General features: G+C 39.3%; 1 long non-coding RNA gene across 7 annotated transcripts in view; it reads left to right on the top strand.

Annotated features, from left to right (window-relative positions):
• Positions 1-22,273, top strand: part of LOC121529633 — a 111,823-nt gene that overhangs the window by 31,984 nt on the left and 57,566 nt on the right. For 2 of the 7 annotated variants that reach the window (XR_005993588.1, XR_005993586.1), the window contains exon 7: positions 21,394-21,492. The exons of 4 other annotated variants lie outside the window; for them this stretch is intronic. This is a non-coding gene — a long non-coding RNA (uncharacterized LOC121529633). Of the gene's footprint in view, positions 1-17,606; positions 17,872-21,393; positions 21,493-22,273 lie in introns of those variants that run through there. One more of the 7 variants, XR_005993589.1, reaches the window with a different exon arrangement.

Below are 22,273 nucleotides of genomic sequence, written 5' to 3'. Positions count from 1 at the left end.
GAGGAAGGGAATGGCTTACATTGTAAGGTAAGATGTTCTTGTTGTTTGTTAAAATAGAAAAAAGCTTAAGAATTCAGTGTGTAACGAAATGAAATTTCACTCTAACAAGGATTTTGTGTGTCAGGGTGAGAACATGAAATGCAGAGTAAGCTCACTTTGGTCTGGTTGGTGTGAAAAGAAAGTGTCCTGAGCTGCTTGTCTTTCTAACAGCTGCTGCAGGCACTCTCATAGGTCAAGTTCAGTGCATGTGGGAGTGTGTGAGTGTGTGTGTGTGTGAAGAGACAGACAGGGCAACGGCTAGTTGTCAAACACAAATGACTCTGACTTCAGTTTTTGTCCCGCTCCACACATGGAAAAGTATTTACTCAGTGCACACATGAGTGTTAGCCATGCATGCTAACAGTGCAGAAGCATGCATGTGTCCACCTAAAGTATGTACAGGAAATTCTCGACCTTTGACCTACACTTGGCCATACATTTGAACTGAAAAATACCTTTAATGATGACTACTGGGGCTTCAAACAATTCAAATTAAATCTCAGATTTTATAGCTTTGTGCTGCATTTCAAAAGTCCACAGTTTTTCTTTTGGAACTGTTTTTCTTCATGTTGGATTTTTATACTGCCTATAACTAAGGGTGATAGACTTCCTGTTTGAAAACCTGGAGCATTGGTTAGATTAACATTTTGACATGAACTTGACCACTGAATAAGGAACTTGTTATGGATAGAAAAGGAAAATAATAGAACAGTAAAAGATAAATGTTTGATAAGACAAGGTGAAGGGGACCAGCTTGTCCACTGACCTGTCTGTGGATTTTTTGTAAGTAAAATAAGACATTGAGGTGTAGTGGTGGACTTATTTTACACACTGTGGCTGCAGGGAGACGCTGCAACGGCTAAGCTAAAGCGTGCTGAAAAGGACAATACAGCAAGAGATTAATGTGATTTAAAATGATGAATGCTCTAATTCTGGGCCTTCATTGCATCACCATCTATGTATAAATTCTTACAGCCCTAATAATGAAGTTGGTGTTTTAATTTCTTAAGCTCTATGGAAGTATAGCAGGACTGGGTGATGTGGACTAAAAATGATATACTTTATTTTTGTATATTTTTATTTTTATACATATTGGAAAGAACAAACAAATTGTTGTCCTAGTACCAGAATTGTTTGCTTTTACATGAATCTTGTAAATATCTCAGGATATTGGAGCCTGGTGAAAACAAAGATTTAGACTCTTAATGTTTTCTGTGTCTTCATTTTCTCACAGACTTGCACAAAGGCAGCTGTATAATTTTGTATGTGTTTTTATTTTGGTCTGAGAGCGGTCACACTATAATTACTGCTTGTAAACCCTGTTTGGAGACTCTCACCTGTCTTCTTGGACTCATACTGGCCTACATGGACTGTAGTTCACAAGTAGTGGACGGATCCTTCAGACCCTGCTTGCTTGCAGACAATCTCAAGTGGTAGCACATGTGTTGATTACAGTATCTTATGAACAACAAGACAGATCTCTATGGTGTTTGTATCCCTTCCAGGACATTTTTAATCCAGGTGCAAAGTGCTGTGTCTTCAGAGCTTTGATACTCTCAGTGAAGGTTGTCTTAATTTTTTTTCTTCTTAAAGACCGTTTGTTTTGAAATGACAATGTCTCAATTATTTAAAGATCACCGGTATCAAAAAGTATGGAGACTTGATCTGTGGTCATGTTTTGAATCCACAGAGATGGAGCTCTGTCTAAATTGCACAAATATTTTTGAAACATTTGGAAAAGTGGGGGAAAGTCGAGAGGAGCCCCCATTCCTCTCCAGTTCTGCGCAGTTTTCCAAATGTTACCAGTGTATTTGTTTGAGATGACATGCAGGAGTTAGTCCTCAAATTTTGATGATTAAAAACAATAAAAACCCAGTATTGGGTGTTGGAGATTTTTTGTTTTTTTATTTTTTATTTTTTTGCTGTGGATCAAACAGCGATATTATTTGATTTCAACTCAAAATCGCTCCTTAAATAAAGCATAACTCCTCATTTAGACTAAACAGTTCTGACAAATTATCTTGTGGTCAGTAATCATATTACTGCCAGTTTTTCCTGTAAATAGTTTTTTAGCACTAGGCCTTGCAGTTAAACTTGGCACAAAAGTAAGGACATTTTTGTTTGGTAGATTATTTCTGTTGTAACAAAGTTTCTAAGGGATAAATCTCATGCCTTTGAAAAGCCTGTTTATTTCCATTTTCAGTGGTGTCACTTTTGTAAAGAGTGTGCATTTGTGGGATGAGCAGCAGAGTTGAATATGTGGATTGCGCCCTTGAAAAATCTGCTTGATCTTCTCTGCCAATGCCAAAAATCTTATTCTGCCACTGACTTTTGTTTTTTGTTGTTTGGTGGACTGGATGATTAACCTTGCAAAGCAGATGGATACGCCCATTTCCTCCTTTCTTACTGGCGAATCCATCTTGCAAAGCTCCCATCTGGGCCCGGTTATAAAGTGACAGGACCAATCAGCAACGAGGGGCAATACTTTCAGGCGCAGCAGTGTCGTGATGTAAACAAGCAGCAGCAAGAGCTGGTGCAGTTATGGAGGAAGCGATTAGCGTGGATGCTGCTAAACGCCAGTTTATCAGAACTTGACGACATTTCTTCGTTCAAAGAAGAACAAAGAACAACAGTGAGTTGTTTTCTTTTCAAAAATGACAAAAGTCGAGTACTTACACGTCTATAGTCGCCATGTTTCGCGTTAATCCTCAGTAGCTGCGCAGCTCGATGGTAGCTATGTCACGTGTCTTGTTGCTTTGATTGGCCTGCAGAGATGTGACAGACAGAACGTTCATCCAATCACACTCGGAGTTTTTTTCAAAGCTTCTGCCTTTTCTCAAACATTTCCTATTAAAGCTTTCCCAGATGGATGTGTGAAACAAATCCATCTGGCGTGTCAGGTTACTGGATGATTGCAGTCCGAAGAAACAAGACATAGGCTAATGGCAATTTAACGGTTCATTCATTTAACAAACAGGAGCCTCAGTAGTGCGTGCTGGTCAAAAGCCTGGGATGGCATCCCATTATATATATGTATAAGATCTTTTGCCAAGAAGCATTGTTACATCAAAGAAATAGCCCACCAAACACGGATTTCCTCACTTTTTGTGCTTATTTCTTTAAGCAACATCAGCATAAACTTGATAGAATTTATACAGTCTCTATATCTCTGAAATTTATAAATATAACCTAAAAACTCCATATACTGCCCTCCCCTAACATAAAGTTAATGTGTGCCAGATATTACTCCTCTAAAATCAACCCCCTGTTAATTAATCATTTTGCCGAAACATGCAAGACATAATTCTATCATTAGGCATAAATTGGGTGTTTTTCTGATGATTGTGTGGCATGCATTTCTGGAAATCCCTCTTCCCAATCACCATTGAAACCACATCAACTGTTCCTGGCTCACATCCTGTCTCTCCACATAATTCCCCGGAAATGTTTTTTGTCAGCATTTGAGCTGTCCTGTCTAAAGACAGACAGGCAGACAAACAAATGAACAGCATTTAAACCAGTGCATAAGAGTGCAAAAGTGCAACTCCAGCTTTTTTAATGCGATACTTGGAAAGACACAACATTTTTAGGACTGATTTCATTTCTTCCTCCCCAGAATCAGGATGAGCCAGACATGAATGACAGCTGCCGTTGAGGCTTTCCTAAGCTGTGAGACAGTCTTGGTTTCTGCGTAGAGAAAAGGAGACAGACTTAAACAGACTCCAGCCGTCCTCCTTCATGCCTGCCTGTATTGTGGGGAGAAACTCTGGCCACAGTTTGTGGTTCTCCGGGCTCTTGATTAGAAAAGGAAGGAGCAACAGAGGAGAGGTAACCGCGCATGAACCCTGAGTGTCCCTAACAATGAAGGAAGGTTTTAATTTTCCTATTTTCTGGAGATGCATCTCAAAGGAAAGACCAGGGTAAAGATTTTTTGGATTTTCATTTTTTTGCCAGCCTTTTGCAGAGCATGTAAGTCCATTTCTCCAGGGCCTTAGTCACTTCTACCCCACATGTAAATTATACTCTCTGGCTTCTAATGTGCATACAAAATTACATTACACAGTCACCCACAGGAATCTCGCCCTCTTTGGTCTCTGCTTCTGTGTTTTAATACATTTAGGCACATTTCTTCACTCCAGCCAAGTTATTGTAAAGAGTATGTAGAGCAGATAAATTGGCATGAATTGCTAACGCATTGTAAGGCATAGTGAGGAGTTGAAGTTGTGCTCAGATGATGTAAACCTGATGAGAGGTTCATAAAGGTCAAGTCCATAAAACAGTAAAGTTGGTTACATATATGCTATGCAACCAACTTAATATTTCATTTTTATGCATAATGCATCATTTTGCACCACAAGAACCCTGGTTTTATAAGAATTTTTCTTAAATGCCTCATATATGAAACAGCCATGCCACCACAGCACCACAGCACCCAAATCCCTAACCCAAACAGCAGGCCTTCACTCTGTTAAATAATCTCTCTGATTGCACACTGACTCAGTGTAAACTTGTTGAACTGTAGAGACTGGCATGCCCTCCTTCTCACCCAGACGAGCCCAACCACACGTGGAACCAGCTCCCGGGCTGCTAACAAGCTGTATTTCACCCCGGCACCACATCAACCAGACCACTTCTATCTTTGGTTTCACACACTCAGAAAGGAGTAATTAGTGCCGAATTTACAGTGGCAGAGAATGCAACTGGAAGGAGAAGATGCAATATCTGGAAACAATATTCTGCAGCCATGGTGGTGTTAAAGCACCTTGTATTGTTGCAGAAAGGCTTTCCCACCCATGGTTACATAGCATTTTAGAGATGGGTGCACTTTCTCCTCCCTCCTGGTCCATGGCCAAATCCAAATGTCCCCCCTAAAACCGCAGCATTGTGGCATTCAGTGGCATCATGTTGAGTGTGTAAGGGGGCTGAGATGGTATAAAAAGAGAGGAATGGTACACAATGGACACCTTTACCTGAAAGATTTTCCATTAAATAATAATCCAAAAATGCATCCAGTGCACATTTGTGTGTCCTACATTAGCTTTTATTATTTTAGCAAACTATCAAAAGTAAGGAATGCCATAAATGATAGTCCTTTGAAAACTGCTGTTTTCAAATATGCAGTGGGGGCTGTAATGATCCAATGATATATATCAATACTTTCATTGGTCAATCAATTATACAATTATATCAATAGAAATTCAAATATCAATCTGCACCTTCACAGTTAAGCTACTCTTATTATAAAATTCCTTCCACACACTTATTGATAGTTTCTGCCCAGCTGCACATCAACTTGGCTGACCTTTGAAACAAACGAGCAGTTGCTAACCACTAACAGCCAAGATGTAGAGAATGAAGAGGATATCCACTCCTCTCTCAGCCATGTGGACATATTTCAGGCAAAGACTACACCAGGAGTCTACATTTGCATTTTTTTATCTGTATAAACTGCTGTATGAGATTGTAGAGGCATAGAAACCACTCTCCCCTCGTTATGGCTGCAGTAGCATGAGTGGTGTCTGATCCAGGCTCTGCAGCTTAACAGAGAGGACAAAGTCCACTGTTTTATACCTCCTTTGATACACTGATTGAAGCCTGAAATCTCACGTTAAATTTATAATAAAGATATAAATCCCTATGCATCTATGTGATTCATCAGGACAGCTTCTTTCTTTCTAACACCCCTCTTTAAGAGGCTTCACATGACGAGAGATCAAACAAAATAATGTCCTAACCCCTCCATTTATCGAAATCAAGATTACAGCCCAAAATAATGTAATATCTTAAAGCAATATCATATCTCCAAGATTTCATCTAATTATAATCTCAAAATGTATTAAAAAATTACACATGAACTATATGCTAACAAAATAACTTAAATGCAGTTGTCTCTCGTTTCTTGCTCGTTTTCTTTTACTTAAAGCCTTCTGGACACAGGGTTTTCTGCTCTGTTCTAAAAAATAATCCACGTCACATATGCTGTGTTTTCTCAAAAATATCCTTGTTTAACTTAAAGTGTTTGGGAGGAGAACATGCTAACATTTACAAAAACTCCATTTTGTTATAAATGTCTCAGTTAAAACAAACTGCTTGCTGCATCTTCAATCTCTGAACTTGAATTGAAATACAATACTAGGCTACTGCACATTTTCTTTAAAGATAAAACCTTAAAGTAAATATAAAACTGGTCTCTGGATCCAGATCTCTGGACACATAAGAATAAATCTAAATCTTGTTTAAAATTAACTATCTGTGCAAGAAGATGCATGCCTTGCATGAAATCACTGTTCGACAGACATTGACGTCACGCTGTTTGGGTAACCTTGTCAGAAACAAAGCCACACTTTTGACCTCTCAAGCCTGTTTTTATGACTGTCCGCCATGTTTACTGGCTACACCTCTCTGATCTTGGTTGCTCCGCTGACTGCCTGAAGTTAGGCATTTATAAGAGAATTAGTAAGATTTAAAGTGAATGATGTTCATGGACTGAACCAGTTGGAACCGGTTCTCAACGGGAACCGGTTCTAGATTCCCGTCCTTAGACCAGTCACTAGTAATCAGTACCTGGCTACCATTTCACCATGAAGACAAAAATACACTCTAAGCAACTCAGAGAAAAGGTTATGAAAAATGTAAGTTGGGGGGTGGATATGAAAACATTTCATCATCAAGAAATTGAAGGAATAAGGCACATGTATACATCTGGCTGGATCAGGCCGATCAGTGCCAAACCAGCATATGCTCCCATACCTATGTAACACATTATTGCTTGATTGGCATTACTTTGTAGAAATTGGTTTACTCTTTGACATTTAAGAGTTTTTTGTCTTTGTCAAAGAAAGCCAATATCAACCATGTTTGATTTTTACAATCATTAAAGGGGTAAAACATACAAGAGGTTAAATACTTATTATAGACACTATATTTTGGTGTCTTCTTCTCCTGACTCGTTCTGTGCCTCTGTGTTCTTGTCTGCAGGCCGCATTCTGCAGACTCCTGAATGTTTCCAGGTTGATGTGCCAGCATAGTTCTGACAGAAAGGTGATTGGTTGAGTAGTGTCATGTGTGCCAACTACTATAGTGAAGACGAGAAACCTGCATGATTTAAATGGACCATAATTGAAATCCATTTAAAGCTGTCCCATTTGAAAGGGAAATGTCATTATTTGAGATTTTACAGTAGGTCCAACTGCAGAAGGAAAATACACAAGCAACACCAGTATGCACTGACTATGCTCTGACTCTGCATCAATGCAGAATCATCCATGTCTGCTCATGATGCATGGTGGAAATTCTTATTTTTAATCTCTACTCTTATCCCACATCCTCTTAAAGCTAGTTGGTATATATTTTTTTCTGTTTGGTCTTTTGCCAAATGTACTTTCCAGGTTTTCTTCTTAGCAAGGTCAAGGACCCGAGGATGTTTGACTCCACTGCTTCTAATCACACTCCCCCGACAGCTGCTGCGTGTTAGGACCTCCCATTGACCGCTGACCCCGCACCATCCCAAATTCATTCTATTAAAACGCCATAATGAGGGGTTTACTGGACCAATCGCAGGTTTTATTTAAACCTATTAGCAGACGCAGAGAGATGAAGAGGAGGGGCTGCGCTGTAAGGAGGGAAGAGGAAAGGAGTTTGAGAGAGATTGAAGTGGGGAGTGTTTGAGACTGAAGGAAACAATTAGTCAAAAACGTCTCAGGGTGTGTTTGGCCTTAAGCCACACTTGTTTTAATGTCAGGAGTATAAAAAGAGCTCAAGTGTTTCCAGATTATTTGCTGTGTTTTCTCCCTGACGCATAAGTGTTTTGTGATGGCAGCGGTTTCTCTTGTGACGGTTGCGTATGTTCAAATGAACTACAGGTTATGGATAGACAGGTTCTGGAGGCTGCTGTGGGAGCAGGTCAGGAAGGATTATGTAAAGTCATTCTTTATTTTCCAAGAGGTTTTCCTGCAGATCTTTGATCTGCTAACAGTTTGGAGATGTCTTGGTTGTGTGAAGACTCCAGTGTGTCCACATGCAGGAACATTTTAAGAACATGTACATAAAGTACATGATGGCTTTGGCTGTTGAATTTCAGTTTGAATGTTGCCTAAAGGTAAAGATCAGAGTTTATTATCAGATTACAAATCAGGGAAGTTCCAGTCACTCATCTGCGTGCAGTGAAAATGTCCACCTCTGTTATTTCTCATCTGACATGACAGTCTAAATGCTAAGACGCTCAGCAGGGATGACACTTCCCATGGTATGTCTTGTCCCATAGCTGTCCCAAGAGAAGCGTGGGTGTATGTGGCTTCTTTTTTAGTTGTTTTTTACGCTTTTAGATCTACACCCCCCTCTTTCTGTCTTTCTTCCCTCTCATCTTCACGACATATGTTCTGCATAAAACTTGCGGTGTGCTCAGTCTTCCACATTGTCTACTTTTTTGATCCTTGATTCACATAAATCATCTTCCTAATTTGCCTGTGAATTAGATGGTGCGGGACATGTAGACATTTAGTGCCGATCTCAGGGGCGGCAAGGGAACAGAGAGCCCACCCCTTGACTTTACGGGAAATGGAAGGCTGCTCCACAAAAGCTGGACTATTTAGAGGACTCGTCAGGCTGTGGGACTTTGCCTCTCAGCGCTAAGATAACTGTGGTGGATTTGTTTTTATTTGGAGATAATTAAAACAAGAATAAAAATGCCATTTGCACTGCTCATTTTTATGTCCCTTTTATGAGCACAAGACTGAGCTAATGTCCTTATGCATGTTTACACATTCAGACCAGCACAGCATGGAATCAAAATCCCATGTGTACAATTCATGCATTAGAGAGTAATTTATAAGCTATTTAAACAATTATTGCTGAAGTGGATCAAATTCTCCAATTAGGCGCTTAGCGCACCCGCCAAGACTTTTATTGTTTGGAGTCTGTGTGTCTCCAGGCTGTCTGTAACTTCTATTAGAATCACTGCATGCTGAAACAGATCATCACACCTGCTGCTAACCGCATTAACGGGCTGTGTTGTCATCTTGTTAGTTTCTGTAGTCATCTTTTACACAGTATCACTGCTTTAGGACCATTTGTTGTCAGTTTGCATGCAAAAGAGTTTCTGTTTACTGCTTTTAAAAAGTAATTGAGTTTCTAATAGAGCTACTGAATTATTAAAGTAAGTAGTTATCATTTGGGAACTGTGGTTCTCCTTACCTGGAAGTCTACCTCATAATCTTTTTTGGCTTTTAAGGGCTATTTTGGTATTTTTAAACTTGAGTCGTAAAAGCTTGTTATTTGTAGTAACAAACACAATTCCAAAAAGTTGGGGCACTGTGTAAAATGTAAATAACAGAATGCAATGATTTGCAAATCTCATAAACTCAGATTTTATTCAGAGTAGCACATATCACATATTGAAACTGAGACATTTTACCATTTCATGAAAAATATTAGCTCATTTTGAATTTGATGAAAGTAACACATCTCAAGAAAATATTGACTGGGCCATACTGACAATTGTTTTGTGTAGCATCCCCTCCTCTTTAACAACAGTCTGGGAAGTATGGAGATCGGTCGCTGGAGTTTAGGGAGAGAAATGTTGTCCCATTCTTGTCCAGTGTAGGACTGTAGTTGCTCAACAATCCTGGGTCTTTTTTGCTGGATTTTTGGTTTTATGATGTTTCCTTTCGGTGAAAGATCTGGAATGCAGGTAGGCCAGGTGATCTCTTCTACTGTGAAGCCATGCTGTTGTGATGGATGTGGTATGTGGTTTAGTATTGTCTTGCTGAAATATGCAAGGTCTAACCTGAAAGAGACATTGTCTGGATGGGAGTATTTGTTGCTCTAAAATAGGGGCATCCAAACTTTTTCAACTGAGGGCCACATAACAGAAATACGTAAGGATGGTGGGCCCACTTTCCTATGCCTCATCTTAAGGATAATAAAGTTAGTAAAACCACTCAGACAAGAGAAGCTTAGTGTTTGAGTATGCTTAAATGGCTTGTTGATAGCCAATATTTGTAAGGATTTTGGAGAGGCCAATTAGGTTTTAGGGGGCCCTGACTACTGCTGGCTCCACCTCTGGAATGCTGTTGGGACTGCTATTTGCTCCCGTAATCCAGATCATTATAAATAAAGATACTGTTATAATTTTGTTTGCCAATATTTTTTTGCTTTTTAGAGTGTCGTCTCAATTTAGTCACATAAAAAACTTAGATAAATTTGTCTCGTCGAAATGTTTGTTTACAGAATTAGCATGTTAGCACTGCCTTGTGCTAAGACAATAGAGTACAGTACAGTCAACCAGAATCTTCATGTTCTATTGTGGGCTATATTTCATTTTAAGAATTTGTTGTGGGCGAACCATGGACTGCATTTGGCCCCCAGGCCATAGTTTTGGACACCCCTGCTCTAAAACATCTAGATACTTTTCAACATTGAACGTAGAGCTGTGACAAAATATCGATACGGCAATGTATCGCGATACTTTGACATCTGATACAATATCGATACTTCAACTCTTAATATCGATTTTTTTGTAAAAAGTAAAAACTCATATTTTAGCCGAGTTGTTAGTAAAATACGACTTCCGCACCTCCACATGGCTTACAAAATAACAACACCTGCACAATTCAGAACAGACATTTGGAACTATTTAGGCTTCAAAGTTAAAACTGGGAGCACAAACAGCGAGTTAGAGAAAGGAAATGCCGTTTGCAAGCTCTGTCTTGCTGCCGTGAAATACAGCAGGAATACCACCAACGTATTGTGTGATTTACATATAAATCATCTCTATATTTTTCTTAGTTAACTGTGTACTGTGTACACACTGTGTATCACAATATCATGATATCCTCATATATCATGATATCCTGATATATCATGATACTATCGTATCGTAATCCAAGTATCGTGATGCGTATCGTATCGTGAGGTTCTTGCCAATACTCACCCCTAATTGAAAGTGCCTTTCCAGATTCGTAAGCTTCCCACGCCATAGAAACTAATGCAACCACATACCATCAGAGATACAGGCTAAAATGTCGGCTGATAACAAGCTGGATGGTCCCTCTGTTCTTTACTGAGCAGGAGAGCAGGACACAGCACCCCAACCCCCCCCCCCAAAAAAAAATTATTGATTTTACCACAGAACAGTTTTCCATTTGGCCTAAGTCCATTTAATGAGCTTTGGCCTGAAGAAGACAGCAGCATTTCTGAATGGAGAGTGAACTGTGTTGACAGTGATTTCTGGAAGTGTTCCTAGGCCCATACGGTGATTTCCAGTACAGAAACATGTCACGGCATTTGGCCTAGTCCCTTGTGCACAGAGAATTCTTCAGCTCCTCTGAACAGCCCACTATCTAGTGTAAATACTATCAGTAAAAGTTTGAAAGTCTTCACAATTTGCCCTTGTGGAACATTTTTCTGGAATTGTTCCCCAATTTTTGGTCATAGTATTTCAGAGATTGGTGAACCTAAGCCCATATTTACTTCTTTTTTTGTTACTTTTTATTTAAGTTTTTAACATTTATAATAACATAAAACAAATGACATATAATACAGAAAACAAGTGAAAAAACACAATGAGGGGAGCAATAGGTTTAATGAGTGTATATACAAAAGGGAATAGATAATAAACAAATGCAATTTTATTTTTTATTTTTTTTTGCTTTTCTCTCTGTCCCTCCTTTTTTTAGATGTGTTGCTGCTATTTCTATTTTGAAAATACAAAAGAAAAATTGAATTATTTTGATAATTCTGTTACAAGTTTACGTCTATCCTTGTCTTTTAGTCATCTGGGTATTTAATGCATAACTGCTGACTTTAATATACTGTTTATAATTATTGCATTATGAATAATGGCTAAAAAAGAATATTACCACATTCAAAGGTGCTTATATAACATCAGAAAACACAAAACACAAGGACTGCATTGTTGTATCAGAACACATTTGTTGTATTAAGTTGGCTGTCAATGATATTTGCCTCACTGAGGTAGGTATCACTGCTACTTCCAATGTGTACCATTCATGTTTGCTCATTTTAACATGTATGCTAGCATTTCCACTATGGACTCTTGTTGTTTGTGCAATACCCTGTACTTTTCAAAGCAATCTAAACTCTCCTGTAGTTCTTTGGAAAATGCTGACTTCCTTTTCAGCATAACAGCTAGCTAAATTACATTGAACTGATTGAGTTTATGGTCTAAGGGGATTTCCCTGCCAGAAAGCTTCATCACAATTTCTTCAATTTTGTAAATATTGCATATTTAGAGTTGCAGATTCTCTGTAGATATTGTTGGGAAAAGAGTAGCAAAGCTGCAGAAATACATTCTCTCCATCCTCCACCACACCCAAACATGCTGTCTTTAGTCAAAGCGTATCCTTGCACCCCTATAAACACCCATCAGGCTCTGCATTACTGAGCACAGAATCCAGCAGTGCAACATTATCTGGAGATTAGCACCATGTACTAACAGCTACACTACAGAACTGCAGTCGAAAAGGCTTTAACTGAATTACAGTGACTGGCATTTCATCGCCATGGGAATGTAGCTCAGCACTTATCACCTGGTAAGGGCAGCAGCTGTCAATCTTTCTGATGACATGTTTATACTTTAGACAACTATAAAAATATTCATTAGTTTGTTTGTTTTGTTTTGTTTTTTTTACTTTGGTGTACTTTAATTGATATGTCAGGCGTTGATGGGATTTGTTGTAAATTTCTATGGTGACTTAAAAAGATGCATTGCTCCTTGTGGGAGGAATTATCCAATCAAAAATGCTATTTTGACCAATGTAGGGCAGTAGTAGCATCGATAAAACAGGTTATTCAGCCCCAACAGGAAGATGCCATGTTGCAATCACATGCATGCATGCCCGATTAACCTCTCTCAGTTTTGTTTGCAAGTCAGAGTTCACTCAGCCAGTGGCATTGTTTTTTTCCTGTTCTTCTTTGCTATGAATGAGTGATTTTTCACATGGTGATAAGGCTTCAGAACATTGCAACTTGCACTGCAACTTTAAGAAAGTGGCCCTGATACCAGGCTTTCTGAACCATATTAAAGGTCACATATTATGCAAAATCCACTTTTTCAGGCTTTACTAACGAAAATATGTGCCCCTGGCCAGAGGTGTCAAAAGTATTCACATTCATTACTCAGGTAGAAGTATAGATACTAGGGTTTAAAAAGACTTTTGTAAAAGTTGAAGTATCAACTCAAGCTTTTTACTCAAGTAAAAGTATAAAAGTACTGGTTTCAAAACTACTTTAAATATAAAAGTAAAAGTAATGTAAGGGGGAAAAAAAATGCCATTAAGGTCAAAAGTTTACACCACACCACAGGGGCCTATAGTGCACTACCCCACCTCCCCAAAAAACATTTTTCCAAAGGCCATAATGTTATATTAAAATGTTAATGTTAAAAAATTTGGGATGCACCTGTTTCAGTCACATTTATGCCCATTGCAATGAACAGGACAACAATGTTGGGACATTTCGCTTCAGTTCTCTTGAGTCTCTGCCATGGACATCTTCGTACTAGGCTACATACATCTGCTATTTCCTTGCTGGAGTGTGACGTGATTTGTGTCGTGCACAGGTGCGATGGATCGCGTACAAACCAATAGGGTGTGGGAATGGTATTATGTTTATAATGTAAGGAGTAGAAAGTACAGATAATTGCTTGAAAATGTAAGGAGTAGAAGTAAAAAGTAGGCTGAAAAATAATTACTCCAGTAAAGTATAGATACCCAAAATTTCTACTTAAGTAAGGTAACAAAGTATTTGTACTTGTCTACCTTGTAAACCTCTGCCCCTGGCTTGTCCACAATCCCCTCAAGTACCAGCTCTCTGCAAACTGAGAGGAGGATCAGGAGAGCCACATCCATTAAGCCACCCCCATTTCCTGAGATGGGCGGAGTCAAACAGCTCATTAACATTTAAAGCCTCAGACACAGAAGCGGCTCGTTCTGAGTAGGGCTGACACTGAAGGGTTTTTAGACATGCAAAAATCCAAAAGTGAAGTGGTTTTTCAGCAACAATATGTTTTGGGGACGTCTGAGACCAAAACTATAAGCTTGTCTTAAAGGGGTAAAATATGTCACGTTTAATGAAAACACATGTAGACCTAGTGCTGACTATTTGTTAAATACATTTTCACAATATCTTTTTCATTCTTTTTTTTCATTTTGTCTTTCCCATTGTTACACCTATAGATTTCACTTTGTTGTGTTTACAGTTAGTAGAGATGTCATAAAGTCTGGATCTGTGGAAAGGCTCCTGTCAAGGAATGTTGTTACCACAACCTGGTTCGCTTTGACTCTGATTGGTTCAAGAATCTGCAAGTTTTTTTGGAGTTTATTTGAGCTTCACTGCAAAGACAGAAACGTTGGAGTGTGCTGGCTAAGCTAAGGTTTCAATGGACATGCAAGGCCATGTCCTCCTTGTTTTATGCAATTAAGAGAAGTTCTTCAGGCCACTTTACACAGTTTCATTTGTAATTTTTTCCTTTTTTTATCATTTGGGTTATTCCAGCCCGCAGGCTTCTGACTTTTGACCTATGACATCTCTGTAGTTGTATAGACAGTGGAGATGCAGAAAGTTATCATCTCCTTACCAAACAATCTATTTACATCTGCCAATCTGACACTGCTGTAACATCATGCACTATTGTTATTTTTTTTACATCACTTGGATGAAATACAAGTTCAGCTTGGGAGTAGAGGAGCAAGAAAAAATGATGATGCATGTTGGAGTCAGAAATATTAATTTCTTTGAAATATCTGAAAATCTTTATATTAAAAAAAAGAAAAACTTTATTCAATCATATTATGTCTTCAACATAAGTCAGTTTTACTCCAGCAAACCCATGTTCCTCTCTGCACCATCTCCAACTTCCCTGATACACACAGTTGCTGCAGGAGGTGTGTCAACCTGGCTTGTCAGCTCAACTGTTAGCATTAGCAGCACTTGCTCTCAGCATTGGCAATGTTTTCATGGTTGTGTCTGAAATCCTGATGTACTGCCAGTATCTATGGAGCTGTGAGACACTCAGCTCTTCTGAGTTTCACAAAGGAAAAGTGTTAAGGCACTGTTGATTCTATACTCCCTGGGTAAAAGAAGCATGACCTCACTTATTCAGCCTGCTAAAGGCCTTTGCAGACTGGGTCCAGTTTTAGTTTTCATCCAAAATTGCTGCACTATATGGTCTTATGTTTTGTCAACTATGTTTGCAAACTAGCTCTGAAATTCTTTGCATTTTTTGCATCCAACCAACTCATTTAAATGGGTGACTGACTATTCAGTAATGGTTGCAGCTCTTTCCCATGTATATCATAAATTTAAATAATTGAATATAATGTATAAAAGCACAAATATGTACTCATAGCCACATAACAAAGGGGGTGAACTTCTCTCTCCAACTTGGCAGGGTGCTGTGACACACAAATTAATGCAAGTACCCATATAATATCTCATATTGATGGACCCAGCATTTACCTTTGTTTTAACTGTTTTGAGTCAAAATCACTTTGACTGATTTTTATTTCTTTGTAGCAAGAGGCTACTGTTCCTCATACTGAAATCTTTCATGGTAAATAGAAAAACAGATGCATCAGAGTCTTGGTGTATGAAGTTAGTGGGATCACAAATCTACAAAACATGTCCGGCAATAACATGCAGTGCTTAACAAATTTATTAGACCACCACCCAAAGTAAGGTTTATGCCACAGCTGCCCTAAATTAACAGCATTTATAATTACCAACATCATTTTTTTTATGTTTCTGCAATGGTTAATACACCAATATGTAGAAGCTCTTTAACCCAAATGATATTTTTAATGCTAAAATAAAAATATTATTGTTATCCATGAATTTTCAAATTTACTGATTTACAAAAAACTGCAAAAATAGTAAAGCACATAATTATTTCTTGATTAATTTGTCAAATTATTATTTACTTGCACTCCTGAACAGAAAAATGAGTTTTAGTGGTTGAATGTTGTGCTTGATTAATTTCTGACTTCTCAGAGAAAACCAGTGAGCCAGCTCAAATTTGGTTATAAAAAGGTGAATTCAGTTTGAAATTCCTCATTCCTGTTCAAAATGGTAAAACGTGGAGAGCTCACTGAAAATGAAAGAGTCCGCATTAAAGCACTTCATGATGCTGGATGGTCTCTGAGACAAATAGGGAAAGACATCAAGTGTTGTCACAGTGTGGTCAAGGATGCTTTGGAGTCAATTGCTGAGACTGGTGCTTACAAAATGCACCAAGGAAGAGGCAGAAAACCAAAGTTAACTGAAGCAGATGACAGACACCTCAAGATTTGAAGTACTACAGACAGAAGGAAGACCACTGCTGATCTTCAGGCAGAGATGAATGCTTCTAGATCAGAGTCTGAGAAAGTCTCCAGAATGACCATAAGCAGACAACTGACGGAACAAGGCTTAAAGAGAAGAATAGCTGCTAAGAAGCCGTTATTGAGGCCTGCAAACATCCAAAAACGCCTCAGATTTGCCAGGGATCACAAACACTGGACTGTTGATGACTGGAAGAAGGTACTCTGGACAGACGAGCCCAAGTTTGAACTCTTGGGTCGGCATCGTCGAGTTTATGTCAGCAGAAAAGCTCGAGAACGTTTTGATGCCAGATGCATTGCACCCACAGTGAAACACGGTGGAGATTCCATTATGGTATGGGGTTCCATTTGTGGATACAGAGTGGGCAAATTAGTGAAAATGGATGGTACCATGAACAAGAACGTCTACCACGATATCTTAGTGCATGATGGATTCCCTTCTGGACTGAATCTGATTGGTCGTGGGTTCATATACCAACAAGACAATGACCCCAAGCATACTTCAAAGCTGTGCAGAGACTATTTGATCAAGAAAAAAGGAATCTGGAGTACTGGAACTGATGGACTGGCCAAGTCAAAGTCCGGATTTGAATCCTATTGAACAAATTTGGAATTTAGTAAATTCAAAGATTGATGGCTCAAAAGTTTAATCTAAAGCAAGTCTGTGGGAACAGCTAGAAACTATTTGGAATTCAATAACAAAAGAGACCATGGAAAAGTTCATAAAAACAATGCAGCAAGAATGCAACTAACCCAAAGGAGGCCAAACAAAATATAAAGTTTTTGGTTATTATGTGTGAAAAAGGACTATTTAGTTGTTTCAGTTTGTTATTTGCCAAATAAATAACAATAACATTTTTACTTTTAAACACGTTTTTGAAAGATTTCTAAAATATTTATGTTTTCTTGTTTTTATGACAAGTGGTCTAATAAATTTGTTAAGCACTGTATTCAGTTTGCAAAAACCTTAAGTTTGCTAAATGAAAGTGAGGAATCTCCAGAACAAACCATAAGCGAATACTTACATCATACACCACCACAAGGAGTTAAAGTGTGCAGAACAGCCAACAACTGATGACCGTCACTTTAAGGATCCATTAGCCAACACTGAATGGATGATACAATAACAAGACCCATTATTATTTTTATCCTAAAAGACCTGTGGCTTCCAGCATCATTAACAGTATCGGATTAAGATTTATGATCAAGTAATTTTTTCCCCACTGGCAGGTCAGCAGTGGGGGGCATATGCAGGTCATATGCCATGTGCCACTTCACCACATCAACCTTGGTCTTGCACTGCTCTGGCCTCCTGATGGCCATTCTCCAGGTCTGCACCAGGCCCATACGGAAAGCCAGGCCCGGGAAAGCACCAGGTGCCCATAAAAGCAGCCGACCCTTCCCATCTTTGCCCTTTGAGCACATCAGCGTCAGACACACAGTCTTGCCAACGTTACAGTCCAAAGATGCACCTACAAGAAGTCCAGTTGCCTCCTCTGGCCATCAGTCTGACAAATAATTATCTGGCTATAATTTAGATTTAAAATTTTATCTATTCATATGAATTTTTTTCTGTAATTAGAGCATGTTACCTTTACGTTAGAATTTCCTTTGTGTATTTACCTTGGGTAAAATACTCCACATATAGGCTTAGATCTTAAACAGTTGAGATGCACTTTCATGTCAGATAATAATTTACAGCTTCTTTGTGTACAGCAGGCTAGAGTGGATTCTGAAATAGGCACCTCTTTGTAACAAATTGGGAATGAATATGGGGGTTTGTTTGATTAAACAAATTTTCTGAGTCAAATAGTCACCCTCCAGGAAAAAATCATGTCAACATTAAAGATTCACAGCCCTATGGTGAGGGTTGGAAGTGATTTTATTTTCCCAGTTAAGTATAACAACTCGATTAACACTAACTATATAAGGCTTTCTCAAAAGTGTTCCTGTAAAGCACTGTTGTATTTGTGAATTACTGTCGTCACTTCCTAAAAGATTTGTGATGTTATTTTGCCCAACCTGTCGTGACTGGCAGCTTCATTGTGCTTTTTACATTCTTAATCCATAGCATGCATAGCTTCTTCAGTAACTGTCACGTTCTGACATCTCTAGCCTAAGGCAGGAAAATAAGGAAGCACTTAGTAACTGTTTTCCACTGGTTGTAGGTACTGGGTATTTCCTGGTGAGCCACTTCACTATTTCAGTTATAATCACTCTTGTAGACACGCAACAAAGTGAGCAGAGGAGCTTTCAGGTGCATTGTGAAAAATCCAGTTAGACGCCTATATAACTTTCACTGTGAAGCTAAAACAGGTTGTTTGTGTTGGGTTGTTTTGACCATGACTGCATGATGGAGCACAGCTACAGGTCATATGATGTGGGAGTCCAAGGTCACCAGGTCACTTCCTGTTCCCTTTAAAGAGGTGCAGAGCTCGAGCGGGGGGACAAAAGAGACCAAGGAAGTACTTCTGAAGCATGAAGGATATAAAGATTCTTTTCAGTGCACCACAAAGTCTGACCTTTTCATTCACAGAGGAATTCAACTTTCCAGAGAACTAGCTTGCTTTGGAAATTTAGCACACTCCTCCACTTTCTGTTGAGGATTAGTCATAACCAGCTCTCCCCCATGGTGTTTGTGCTTTTTCTGTAAAATAATAATCAATTACCAGAGAATGCAGAGTTTGTGAAACTGCCTTAAACCTGACCGGATCACCTTTGTTGAAGTTTAACCTCTGCTGACTGGTGTCTCTGTTCAGCTCAGAGGATTATCAGCGAGCAGATGAAATTACATATCTGCTGAAGTGGACCAGATCAGCAACATTTGATTCAACTCAACACATTCACCTTGGATTACCTCTCTGTTCACTTCTTTGTTTTTTTCTCTGTTTTATTTACTTTTTCTTTCCCTCTTTAACAAACATTCAAAGTTTCTTGTTCTACTCATTTTAGCCAATTTGGAGTCATATTAAGTGCCCCGGCTCCTTCCATGTACCTTTTGTCTCTAATAGCAGCCCCAATGGGACAACTTTGGCCACATTTTACTTAGAATATAAATCTGCTTGGCTATATGGGTTCTCATTAAACAAGAAGCTGCTTTATGGTGCATTTTTATGGATTATATGAGGAATATGTCATTTAGGTTTTTCATAACTACGTTTACATTTTTGAGCTCTTAGCTCCTTTGTTTGGTCTTGAAGATAATAAATCATCCTTTATAATTTGATAGAGATATGGGTCTCTTACACTAGGCTGTACATGTACCAATAATAGCAAAATTCTCTTAATTGGAGAAGTAAAAGCACAATGTTTATGTGCTGTTTTTCTATATGTATATGGTCATTTGCTTGTTTGGTCTGTATATGAATCTTTGACCAGACCATGAGCCGTCCACATATGACTCCACATGCTTTAGGTGAATTGGTACAAAAGTTAATCAGAACCAATGACCTGGGCCCCCCACCTAACAGCCTGACTTTTGCTTCATGGTGCATTTACAGCCTCAAACTCAGGTACATGTATTTATGATGGCAGTAAAGTTGGCTGCTAGAGTTAATCGCCTAATGGCGTCTCCTTTCCTCTGCCACCAGTGAGTCTGGGTTCGGGCCACAGGGACCGATTGCTGGAGACAAAGTTGAGGCCCTTGTTCTGGCAGTCGGGTTTACAATTCTGGACAGCCTTGCTTTATCTAAAATGGGTTTGAGTTAGACTGACTTCACTTTTTTTTGTTGTGAGAAGTCCAGCATGACAAGTACATGACATGGCATATTCCAGAGGTGTGAGACGAATGAGTGGGAAGGCCTGGGTGAAATTTTACTAATGGGAAACAAATGGGCCACACTTCTCAGCTAAAGCCACTTTGCATGTGTGAGGAAGCCTTTGCTCGCTCTTTTTAAGACATTAACGTTTTTAACAAACCAGTGTTGATTTGGTCAATGAAAATGTGCAAATGTTTCTCTGCTTGCTGACGCAGCGAGTTGACAGGTCCGATAGAGATGATTCCTCCAGTCAGGTTGTGGCATTTTTTAAAATCTGAGAGGATCATATTTCTCAACCTGTCTAAAGCTTGTTTCAGACTGAGAGACATATCTTGGCCTTCAGACAGCGTGATTTCTTTATCAGTCGGCATGTTAACAAGTCACGGCTTTTATACAACCTGCATGAGCAGTGTCTCATAGAGCTGATTTGCACATCTCATGCCCAGGGAATCTAGAGACTAGAGGGCTCACTATTTTCCTGCAACCTGCGTGTGGCTCTTTGCCAAACTAGACCAGAAAATGGTAAATAGAGAGCCGTATTTACCTCGTAGCTGATATGTATGTTCATACTGTTAAAATATGTTTGCAGTCTTTTCTTGATGACCCAGATGAATTCCACAAGCCGGAATGCATCTGGGTGGTAAAGTTGCTCTCTAAAGTTTATCTTTTGGTGAAGCTTTCTGTTTCCAGGACGGTTGAACAGGCAAGACGTTTTAGCATTTCCTTGGAGAACCTCCCTTTGTTTGTACAGAATGCTGAAGTTTCCTGGCTCCATTCTGCTACTCAATAAAATGTGTCACTTTTATTTCATTTATTATTTATTATGGTTAAACTTACCCAGAAAGTCAGGGCTGTAACAGCAGGGAGACATGCAGCACACACGCCTCTGGTATGAAAGCCGTGACCGTGCAAGAGCAGACATGCTGTGCAGCTGCACACAAACATGCAGCCAGTCTGAGTGTCAGGCTAAATCTAAAATAGTCGCCAAAATTCATACGCCTATTATTTGAATGATATTCATTTCTGCATACATGCATACAGGTCATGTTATTTATATTCACCCTACCACATTTTTTTAAATTAGTGAAGCATTTTTCCAATCAAAGAGTCATGCTTCTGTGTGTAACTTTTCTTAAATATAGAATATGATCATGCAGTGACACTTCTGCGCACTAAGCTGAACGGTTACCGCCCTTTTCCTCTATCTGTCTCCACTGTCCATCTTCCCTCCTCCTTCCTCTCTCCTCTCCTGGTTGCAGTTGTATTTGTGCGCCTTGGGAAGATTACAAAGAGGCGCTTTGTGAGGGGATGCAGCTGCTGAAATTCGACTAGATCCAGCTGAAGAGAGAAGGGAGCAGGTGGGTCAACAACGCCACCCTGCCGTTCCCAGAATATCAGGCTGCAGAGCTGTGACTCCCTCCCCCACCCACACACCACACAAACACACACACACACATCCTCAGTGCACCCCTACCCCATCCCAGCACACACAAACAAACATTATACCATGTCAAAATACAAACACAGTAACACCCACAAAACAGCGAAACAGCAATATGCACATGTCAAAGGACTGCCTCAGTGGAAATACTGCCCACTCAAACAAGTGTGCATCACTGGATTCATTCATGCAGTGGGAGAATGTTGGCAGAAAGTTAGAAAAGCAACACAAATAATTACAACAACACACAAACAAATCTCCAAGTGCTGTTTCACCAAGGCCTGCTGATATGAAGTTGCGGCTTTGTGGTCTTATTTTATGATTTAATTACCGGTTATAACAAGAGCAATGTGACAAAGTGCTGCAGAAAGCAGAGGAAGATCCTGTCAGCCTTGGGAGGTCAGGCTGTTAACAGGTCAGGCTCCTGCCAAAATTTTGGATTTCTGCATTGCAAAGGGGACTTTGGTAAGATGACCCTGATCCAGCTTTGGTGGAGGAATGAAAGAAAGGAGAGGAAGTCCTGCAGGCGAGAGTTCTTGATCTTCTCTAGGCGGATAGCATGTCACTCCATCCTCTCTGTAGGGGACATGATGCAGGGCCAGTGTGACTTCAAATGTGCGGATACAGATTTGCTTTGTTATTAGATTTTTAACACATAAAAGCTCTTAGATCTTCAGACACACTAGAGTAATACTAAA

The sequence above is a fragment of the Cheilinus undulatus genome, linkage group 21 (assembly GCF_018320785.1).
Source record: "Cheilinus undulatus linkage group 21, ASM1832078v1, whole genome shotgun sequence".
NCBI classification, from domain to species: domain Eukaryota; kingdom Metazoa; phylum Chordata; class Actinopteri; order Labriformes; family Labridae; genus Cheilinus; species Cheilinus undulatus.
This window is presented reverse-complemented; position numbering and strand designations above follow the sequence as displayed.